Source organism: Cupressus sempervirens, chromosome 4 (assembly GCF_028749045.1).
Source record: "Cupressus sempervirens isolate cs-2001-9-10 chromosome 4, ASM2874904v1, whole genome shotgun sequence".
NCBI classification, from domain to species: Eukaryota; Viridiplantae; Streptophyta; class Pinopsida; order Cupressales; family Cupressaceae; genus Cupressus; species Cupressus sempervirens.
In genome coordinates, this window is record NC_143121.1 from 92,884,107 (window position 1) to 92,895,638 (window position 11,532).

The 11,532-nt window shown below is 32.7% G+C and overlaps 1 pseudogene across 1 annotated transcript; it reads left to right on the plus strand.

Annotated features, from left to right (window-relative positions):
• The first annotated feature begins 8,036 nt into the window (after window positions 1–8,036).
• Window positions 8,037–9,990, plus strand: LOC149560085 (cytochrome P450 750A1 pseudogene; annotated as a pseudogene). The gene is made up of 2 exons (XR_016364210.1): window positions 8,037–8,969; window positions 9,206–9,990. The product of XR_016364210.1 is annotated as a cytochrome P450 750A1 pseudogene (transcript).
• Window positions 9,991–11,532: the final 1,542 nt, after the last annotated feature.

The following is an 11,532-nucleotide window of genomic DNA, read 5'->3' on the forward strand; positions in this document are numbered from 1 at the left end:
GCCAACACACTTATGACAAAGGTAATGAAGTGACTGTTAGGTTAGATACCATGAGTTGTTTACTCATACCTTAACTCCTCTTATTTTAGTATCTTCTACCATTTTCATATCAATTTATGATATCTCTATCAAGAATTGATAGAATGAAGGTAGTACAGGAGAGTTCATTCATAGAAATACATATAACTATGGAATGCTCACTTTCTATGAAAATCACATTTTGAACTTGACAAGTTAAATCAAAGAGTGAAAATAGTTCAACCACACATTCTCATTTCAAATAGTTTGACCACATTTTTGATATTTCATTCATAATTCAAGAAAACATGCTTATCTATAATTCAAGTTGTTTCTATCTCATATCAAGTGGGTCAATTTATTATGGGATAAGATGTAATACTTTCTCAGGATCATCAATATCGAGCCTCCACCTACACATTCTAGGTCCTTTGACTAGATAAAGAGTTAGAATAGTGACAATTACATGGCTACTATATTGATAAACCTTGTTATTAGGTTCATAATCAGTGAAATGATTCCCATTTTAAGAACCCTTCTTTTCTTCAAATATGTTCCCTATACAACAAGAGAACCTGTATACACATTTAAAAATGTCATAGATTAATTACTTACTAAATATATGTATACATATCCATGTACATCAATAAAACAAGTCAATCAATTTGTAATAATAAGAAACATAGATGTATATATTCAACTATACTAACCTGAAAAAAGCATAATTTCTTTAATTATTTTAGTCTTTGTTAGCTTCTCTCTTTCCATTGTGTAATGTAATATATAATATATAACACCTTCTACATTTTCAGACTCTTCCATGACCGCAGAAACATTTCCTACACAAAGTATATCTATAAAATCCATGTAAATGAGTATAAATCAATAAATCAAGAAAATTTATGAAAAAAATATTTATATGTACGTACTAAGTCTAATCAATCCTAAAATATGCTTATAATCACTCAAAATCAATGGAATATCATCAAAGTTTTCATCCTCAAACCCATTCATATTAATAACATCTACTTGCACCAAAGTACATTCACCCACATATGCACATTCTTTATTAATGCAACCACCAAAGTTTTGTTCAACACAACCAAGAAAAAAATGTAAGTATTTTCTATCATACAATGACCACACATTACTTTCTATACTTATAACTAAATGTAAAGATCATGTCTTATGTACTCTGTTGTATGAATTTGTAATGATCTTATATTGACACCTAAATATAAAGTCCATCTATATATATATTAAAAGTAATTTATTCACCTAAAATTTTTAATTCAAAATTCTAACATGTCTTACATCTATACCTAAGACCTCCCAAAACACCTTGAACAATATGACTCGATCTGCTTGTGATGACGTGTTATTTGTACTTTCCACCATAAGATGTATTTTTCACCACTCAACCACACCATGAGCATTAGTAATGTGATATCCTTTATAGTCAATTTGATACTTTCTTAAAGCATGTTTGATACAAGCTCTTGCACCATCATTCTCACCCTTTCCAATACCATTCTAAAAAAATCCCCAAATATGTGATATATTTTGGTATCGAGGATGTCTCTATAATGCATAAAATAGCCTAGATAACTTTAAATTGTGTCACAGATCTATTTGACCCTACAAACTAGTTTTCTATTTTTATGCCTTTGTTTTTAAAATATTCAAAAAATGTTTAAAAATAATATTCCACAAAATGTGTGGCATGCTCTTTATCATCACTAGTGTAGAACTGGTACTATTTGTTAATGACTTGTGCTTGATGTATAATTTCAGCACTATCCAAATCGAAATTTGCATGTCAATAAGACACATGGACCATAATAATAACCTTCTATGTAAAGTAGTATTCTGCTTGACATTTTTTTTGTGAGATAAAAGAGTAATTCTCTACAATGTCAACAACAAATAAAATGGTTCCAACTGGAAAGGTTTCTCTTAGTGTTTGAAACTTCTTTTCTTATCACATGGAAAAAAAAGGCATGACGTATATATGGTTGAAATAATTTACAAAAATTTGACATAATTAATTCAATAGTTATCTCATCCTCTACATATGTTGACCTTGTTAATGCTTTTCCAAATTTTGTTTCAGACTTTATGTACTTATATCTCTTACATTTGATCATCCTCATCATATCAGTATTTTCATTTCTCAAAGAAAATTTTGTCAAGTTACTACATATTTCACAAGTTCCTCTTATGCAATATATTTCACCTATTGCACAATCATCTGATTTCTCACATAAGATAGATATTATGAATTGGTTTTTTCATTTAGGAAAAGAATTTTGGGAACCACCACTTTCTTCTATCATCTTTCAGAACCCTTGATAGTACAAATAAAATTCAGCATGATATCAGCAACAAAAAGTTTCAAAATAAATTTTTATCCTCACAAAATTGGACTTTAGTCTTTCAAATATTGTTTGTCCAATCTTTATGTCACAATTTCAATTATAGAATGAAATATACAATTGATGTTATGTGACATCCAATGAATGTTTTTTGTGTTGCACATATTCCAAGTTAGGCTCAATCCTCTTCTTTACGATGTCTCTTCTATTTGGTAAAGGATGAGTATTATCAACCCAAAGTTGAATAATTAAGTTCTTAACCATTTCCTCAATCCTATTAGATAGAGGACCTCTACACATTAGTGCCCAATTGCTTTCTAATGCACTATCATCCAAATTTTTTCTCCCTTTTAGATAATGTAATATTTTCTTCTGGATACATACCCAATATCAGATGTAAGTGAACATATCTTTGTTGGGGGGACATTTTCTTTTTTAAAATATATTTTATTATCACTCCTCATGTAATGAATCTATCTGCAAATATAGTTATTTTCTCAATGGAATGCAATAATTCCTTAAGACTCTCAAGAATATCTTTTTTTAGTAGAGAAGTCCTCATCTGTTTCATACTTTTATCTATACCCAACAGTTTTAATGCCTCTATTAATTCATCTTTAAGAAGTGAAATTAATAACAATTGATATTTCTCCATTGTATCAAGATTATCATATTATCCAAGTATTTCCTTATACTTTTTATTCAATTTCCTCTTCGTAGTATGTGTAGGTTGAATAGAAAGTTCTCAAATTTTTTCCACAACCATTTCAACTAAATGATATATGTATCTATGATTAATTTTCCTCTTCAATCTTTAAGCTAGACTAACATTCTCATCTATTGCGTGATCTTGGGCTACAAGATTTATTTATTATAAATGTCTTAAGATACAATCTTCTTTGCAAACATATGTGTACACATACCTAACTTGAAATATTATATCATTTTATCTAAATACAACATCTACAAATATAATAAATTTAACTTTTAATGAACTAAAGAGCTCAATGAACATCATTCTTTGACCTTGTGATGGACCTTCTTCAATATCCATTTATTCAACTTCAATTTCCTATTGTCCAACATTTACATCATTGACTAATTCACACACTATAACAAATAAAATCAAGTACTTATAAGGGGGAAGCTCTTTAGAAAAATTATACTTGGAAGAGATGAGTGTACTTGTTTGAGCTTAGGATGACCCTTCTCAAACCTTGAGAATTTGTCCTTGTTGAGTACATTTTAAACATGTACATGTTTAAATATAAGTATACTAGCCATCAAATAGCTTTGAATCTTCACTCTATACATTAAATTAAACTATGACCTAACATTTTTAATCAAATTATCTACCCTCACATAAATTAAGTGGACCCCTAACCATCACTCTTAGGTCATTTACTAAAAATATAATTAAACATATATATCTAAAATAATAAACTTGTGATAATTATTTAGATTAACTGAGAGGGGTGGCAGGTGCAGTGTGGGGGAGGGAGGGGTTAATCAATTATCCTTAGGTCTAGATGTACCAATTCAACTTTTAATCATTTCAAAAAAATTAATCAATCTCAAATACCCACTCTTTCTCTAAAGCATATCATCAAAATTTTAACATTTTATGTAATATCTTAACTCCTTATCTCTATAGGTGTTGACTGTGAGTAAATAGGCTACAAAGTGTAGAACATTGCAATTTTAGGGCTTGAGAGCCAAGAAATTAGGATCACTTTGTATAGTTTTTGTGGCCTAATTTCCACATCTTCTATGCTTTACCGTATCTTTAGAAATGGGTAATTTTTTAAGTTGTGAGATCCTCTTTCTATATCCAGCCAGTATATCATGGCAATTTTATCTTAAAGTGAAGTTGAATTTTTTTTTGAATTTTCATATTTGATTGTTTGGTTAGAAGGGCTCGGAAAAACTTATCATTATGTATCATACGAGCAATAGATTTTTTTTTCATATCTTCCTTCATTTCATATAGTACTGCATAGTTACTTTAATCTTTTTTATCTTCCCATCTTCCTCCATTTTTCTCTGATGGAGACTTACTATGCTCATGAAGTTATGGATCATTGTAATGGCATTTCATTATTGAACTATAGATTCGATGAATGAATTTTGGATTTTGATTCAAGTCTGAGTGAATGGTCTTTTTGGAGAAACCCACTCGTTCAAGATAATAGATCACTGATACCACAACTTGTTAGGGTGGATGGGAACTTCACTAACCATAAAGAGCTTCCAAGTACCAATCAGTTGAATGAAATTCAATGCAATGGTCCTTTTTCACTTGAATACTCTTTAGTGCAAGAGGATTTAATGGAGAAACTAACGAGCGAGGAGATATTTAGAAGCACTCAAGACAGTTGTTGTTATGATAAGGATGTTATGAGAATTAGAGCTAAATAAGTCTATAGTGTAGATCACTACCCTCCAATGGGATTCTCATCATGATGAAAATAATGATGAGCTCTTAATGTGTACAACTACAAAAATTGGAAAAATGCAGTCTGAGTATGCGACCTCTCAAGAGATTCCATTTTCTTATGAGGAGATGATTGTGGAGAATTTGAAGAGGGACAATGATGTGGTTTTTATAGCTATGAATTGTATGTGGGAATTTTCGTATATGTGCGAGAGAAGAAAAATATCCAATTTCACTAAGGGGGCACACTAGCTTGATCCAATGATACTAACCATTAGAGCAAGACCTCCTGATGGCCCCAATCAGAGCAATAAATTCTTGGACAATTTTGATGAATGTCTATGAAATCTTTGTGCAATCTTTGATTTTTCTAAAGTAGGTTTGCCTAAACAATATGCCTTTTCTCGACCAAAGGAAAAGTTTCTATTTTTTGCTCCAATGATATGTGGACCATTAAATTATACTAGGCAATCATAGTCAATCATTAAAGTTCTAGAAATCCCACCCAAATGCGGCTTCATTGAAGGAGAGATTAGCAAGAAGAATGTGATGTATGTGAATTAGATGCTTGTCCATTTAGGGTTTCCAATGTAGTACAAAGTGAAATGTGTGGATTCTCAGCTACTACTTCTCCAATTGCATTCAACGATTTTTTCTCGCCTCTGCATTTCTAAACTACTTACCTACTACAATTATATTATTCTGGATGTTTTCTTTTGGCAATAAAAATTGTAAGATTATATTGTCAATATATCCAAAGTACAAGTTTGGTGTAATAGTATCTGAGGATAGTATGTAGTGTTATATATATATACAAAACAAAATGGTTGAAGTCAATTGGTATCCCTTTTTTATATGAATATGAAGTATGGTTTAAAATATTGGAGATTCACAATTTAAAAGTTATTAGTCATAAGGATAGTTCTTACATTATTTATATATTTTTTTTATTGAAAATATAAATTCAAGATTTGAGAAATTTTAATAATAATTAATTTAGTTAATACTAAGGTGGGTGGAAAGCCACTAGCTAAACATCATAAATTTTCATAAGGGGATGTAGATATCAAATTGGAATATAAAAAAGAGCTAAGAACCTTGTAATGCTCAAAGCTTGTAATGACTTTTTTGTTTTCCATACTTTTCAAGAAAGGAATAGGTCCACTAATTTTTTAATTTTTTTAAACAATTTTAAACAAATCTTGGTCTCTATCAACTTAACATTTTTTTTGGAGGGATCAATGACCATGCTCATCTGAAAATTAAAAAACTTATTAATGATGACATATGTACATGTTGAAGGGAGACATTTTGTTTTGATGATGATTTCTCTGTCAAAATTCTGAGATTGATTTGTGTAGAGGCCATTATGAGATGTAAAGTTCAGAAATACAAGTGGAAGATTTATCGTGAAAGCATTTAAGGCCAACCTTGTGATGACACAATTTTTGAGCATTTTCTCCTTCACTTTTCCCTAGTTCTTTACTGACTTTGTGTTATCATTTGGCATCTATTACGATTTTAGTAGGAGGAGACAAGATTGGCAACTTTCTCATTTCTTTTAAACAATTTACAATGTTTGAATTTTCCTATTGGCATATATGTTTCTACCAGTTAGGATAAATTTTTGACTCTAGGTCTGTGTTTTCCACATGCTGAATAAGTGAAAGCCTTAATTAAATATTTAATCAAGAATACATATTTTCATGATTCACATCTTTTGGTTATTTTTCAAGGTAGGTTGTCATCTCCAATTAGATTATCAATCTTCTCTACTTATGACATTGATGGTGTCCAATATTTTTTATAGTCCAAAACCAATGAGCAAACTTTACTCGAGTTTTATGGAAATTTTTTGTGACCCCTAAATTCTTTTGAGCATATGTTCAGACTTAATTTCACTATTATTTAATTTTAAAAAATTTCAAATATTTATTTTTTAGATTAATAATGCAATTAGAGTTGTAGACAAACAAGGTTGTTTAAAACAGTTGCAGATTTATAAGGTTGTTTAATTGATTTTTTAAGAGAAGTTTAATAAGGTTATTTATTTATTTTTTAAGAGAAGATTAATGTACAATGCCTCTATGCTAGTTTTCATTGAATTTTTATTCCTTGAATTCATAAGACAGACTGATGATTTTCCACTTGATTGCAACCCTTTTATATGTCAAAGTGACAGAACTTGTGCTAAGACATCTACATCTTCCTCCTACCCCACCATAGGTAGGGACTCGAGTTGCATGCAACACTTGTTGGTACTATAGTTTTTTTAATAGATTTTGATGTACTTGAAAGTAGTGAGATGTAAATTATGTGATCTTCTCAATGGAATAATCAAATAAAAAGAAATAAGAAAATGATTTATCTTCCATGCCTTTTCATTTAATCAATTTTTTATTATATGAGTAATATTTTATCAATGTTATTTTATTATAAATAATATTTATCAGACTACATAAAGTATTCCACAATAAAATAAATGATACAATTATTATTTATTTATTTGTATTTAAATTTTTCACTTCACTAAGAAGAACCAAACATAATTTTGCAATCTTATATCCTCATAAGAATCTTATAATCATATAATTTGAATTCTCTCCTATGGTTTATATTTGTCACTTGCATTTCTTAATTTTATGTCTCTTATTTTGGTTAAAGAACTATTATTTTATTTGGAGTATCATTCACCATAGAGTATCTTTGATCATTTTTCAATACAATTTAGAAGCACAGACAGGATGAGATTTTTTAAAAAATAGAAATATGAGTTAAACTAAAAAAATTAGAACATGATAGCTTCATAGTTTTTATAACAAGATAGATTAATATAATCTCAAGACACATTTAACCTTTACGGACTTCTTGATTTTTCAACGTTTTAAAACGTGTGAGGCTTTATCGTTGAATGTTCCAGACAATTACACGTATACATCTCAATTATTTGCATAAGTATCTTCTTCATATTTGTCGTTATTGTCTATTCCAGGCTTGGAAGTATTGTTCGTAAGCTATTCGACTTTGTCATATTCGGTTGAGCCATTGTATAGCGTAATTCCTTGAATAGATATATAACAAGGCCCACAAACCTTGACTATTGACCACGAGGAGCAATAGAGGCATCTCTCCCTATATATAAATAGAAGCCCGCGAGCAGAGGAGTATTCAAAGAAAAGCTTGTGTGTGTCTGCTAAGTTCATTTCACAATGGCAGCTTCCTTTGAATTTCTAGAACAATTTTGTGGCCAAATGATCACTGCTCTAGGGTTGGCATTTGTAGTCCTCGTGTGGGTATTATTCAAGCAGTTGAAGAGGGATCCTAAGTTGCCTCCGGGGCCATCCCCATTGCCCATCATAGGAAACATCCATCAGCTTGGGAAGCTTCCACACCGTAGTTTTCATGAGCTCTCAAAGAAATATGGGCCTGTGATGTACTTGAGATTGGGTTTTCTGCCCTGCGTGGTGGTCTCTTCTTCTGAGATGGCGAGGGAGTTTCTGAAGGCACACGATTTAGTGTTCGCCAACAGACCCTCTACTGCTGCTGGAAAACACATCGCTTACAACAACAAGAACATGGGCCTGGCTTCTTATGGTCCTTACTGGAGACACATGAGAAAGGTCTGTGTCATGGAGTTGCTCAGTGCAAAGAGAGTTGAGTCCTTTCGGTCCCTCAGAGCAGAGGAGGTTTCTCTCGCTATGAAATCCATGTGGGAGAGAAGCGAGCAGGGGACTGTTGCTGTGAATGTCAGCAAGTCTCTGCTGGATATCACCTCGGCCATTATTTGGAGGATGCTGACTGGGACGAGATTCGACGTTGATGATGTGACTGGGAAAGGGGGTGAACTCAAAGACATGGTGAGGGAGATTATCAGCACCCTTTCTGCTGTTAACATTGGGGACTTCTTTCCTTCCATAGATTGGATGGACCTGCAAGGCCTCAAGAAACGCATGGTGAATGCCCACAACTTCTTCGACAGGATTGTTGGGAGAATTATTGACGACCATATTGAGCACAAGAGAAGGGCTCTGGAGGAGAAAAAGGAGTGGAGTAAGGACATTCTGGATGTGCTGCTCGACGTGGAAGAATCCCAGTCTCTCGACGTGGAGTTCACTAAAGATAATATCAAAGCAGTGCTCTTCGTACGTCGCTTTCTCTGCCCCCTCTCTCTTGATCTTTGCTCGATTCTGTTTTAGGGTAGAAGTTTTGTAAAATAGTTTGTCTAGATAAGATGATGATCTCAACCCAATTGGAGAATAGGAAAAATAGATCATAGAGTTAGTGTCAAGAATCAAGTGAATATTCATTTTATTTCTACTTCCTTAGATTTGTTTAATGTTCTTCTAACAATTTAGTCCTACAATATATGTTTGAACAGGATCTGTTCATTGGTGGGATGGAGACAACAGCAACTAGCATGGAATGGGCAATCACTGCTCTGCTCAGGCATCCCCGGGTGGCCAAGAAACTGCAGGAGGAAATTGACTCTATTGTAGGTGAAAATCGCATGGTAACTGAATCTGACCTTCCCAAGATGCACTATCTGCAATGTGTGATTAAAGAGTCGCTGAGGCTATACATGCCAGGACCGTTGTTGCTCCCCCATGAGAATAGCGAAGCTGTGACTGTAGGACCGCAGGGCTATGTCATACCCAAGAAAACAAAGCTCTTTGTGAATGCGTGGGCCATTTCAAGAGACCCAAATGTGTGGGAAGATCCGGAGGAGTTCAAGCCCGAGAGATTCGAGGGAAACAAGAGCTTTGAGTACCAGGGGCAGGAGTATGATATGCTGCCGTTTGGGACAGGGAGGAGGGGCTGCCCGGGTTGGCACATGGCAATCGGGCAGATGTCCTTTGTTTTGGCTCAGTTCTGGCACTGCTTTGACTGGAGGCTCGAAGGTGATCCTGCTGACTTGGATATGGAAGAAGAGTTCGGAGCCACCGTGTCAAGGAAAAACCATCTCTATGCCATCCCTTCCTTAAAAGTTGACCGCAAGCTTCTAGCTTAGACTCGTTTTAATAAGAAATGTATTGTTTTATTCGTTGTAGCTCCCGCTGTCCAACCACCTGATAAGATAGCAATTCATCAAACTTGCAATAATGGTGGTTTTTTACATAAATAAGTTAAATATGAACTCAGCTTCCCTGCATGGGCCACTTAAAATTTCTTTGATGACTGGAACAGAAGTTGTGGGAAAATAAGAAAATGTAGAGATAGTAATTAAAAGGTTTTATATCTAGTTTTGTTTTAGTTTTTCTTATTATGCTAAAATGGTCAACTTATTCATAAACATTTTAAAAGCCAAAATCTTTTTGCTTGTTCATGCGACATGATTGAAGATACTCTATTGAAGTTGTGAATGGTAAAGATACATTATATAAGCTATAAAGTAAAGAAAATAACAATAGAATTATTATTTTATGATTCCACGTAGACATTGAATTACATAATATCTAAATAGTTATAATAAGCCTTACTTTTTAAAAATAAATCTTCATACAAACATTAATTCACCTTAACTAACTATAGCTAACATAATACTAATTTAATTTATTTAACCTAATCTAAACCTAGCATACACTAATTTTAAAATTCTACCATCCCCCATTATTACATTATTTTCAACAAGAGAGGAACATACATATCGGTTTTGATTGTAATCTCTTTAGTTTGTTGAAGTGCCCTAACTAATCTTTTACGCTGACCCAAGAAGCATCAAATTGACTCCACTAGTGAATGTCTAAATCATAGATCCTATGATAGTTTGTAAAATGAGAGAACATAAAAATGCAAACACATCTCTCATACATAAACATACACATATCCTTTGAAATTTCCCATCTCCTCCATGTGTGTCTAGTTACCCTTTTAATGGTGTACCCTAGATTCCTTTCCCATAGAAGTCCACATCTTTCCTAAGTGTATCCAACACCTTGTCAAGTGTTGCAATAATAATCTCTCCTCTACTACAAATAACAACTGCAAACATATGCACATGGGAAGACCTTTATTTTAGGATTCCACATCTTCTCCAAATATAACTAATATATCTTTAGGTGTGCAAAAAAACTTCATCCTTTCTCTTTGAATGGACAAATATAGTTTCCTATACCACATTTTCTTTGCCCATGCAAAATAAGTTCTTTTACTTGCAATGAATCCTCCTTGAAGAAGAAGTTAACTTGGAATTATAGCCATTCTCCTTCCTCTATTGGCCCCAATTTTTAACGATCATATTATTCCTTGCACGTTAAAAATAGTATGAAAAGAAATAACAAACTTTCATGACCAACATTCTTACATTCTTCTTGTCAATGAGAATCCCTTATGCTCTATGCTCAAATTGGCTTTGACCTACTTTGATACATAAGAAAATCTGGTTAAAGTCTTTCGAGGAGAATAACCTATCGACTTAAGAAGCATGTGTGTCATTAGGTTCCTAAAATGATTGCATCTACATGAGAACTAAATAGATTGGTATCATTTAAATGCTAGTATGAGGTTTCTATCACAGTATCAATCCTAAGAGTAAGAATGCCATGGGCATTGTGATCCAATAAGAAAGACGACCTCTCTCATTTTGGATTAGAGGTTATTAGATTCTAAGATAACTAAGTTCTTAACCATTTCCTCAATTCTATTAGATAGAGGACCTCTACACATTAGTGCCCAATTACCTTCTAATGCACTATCATCGAAATTGTT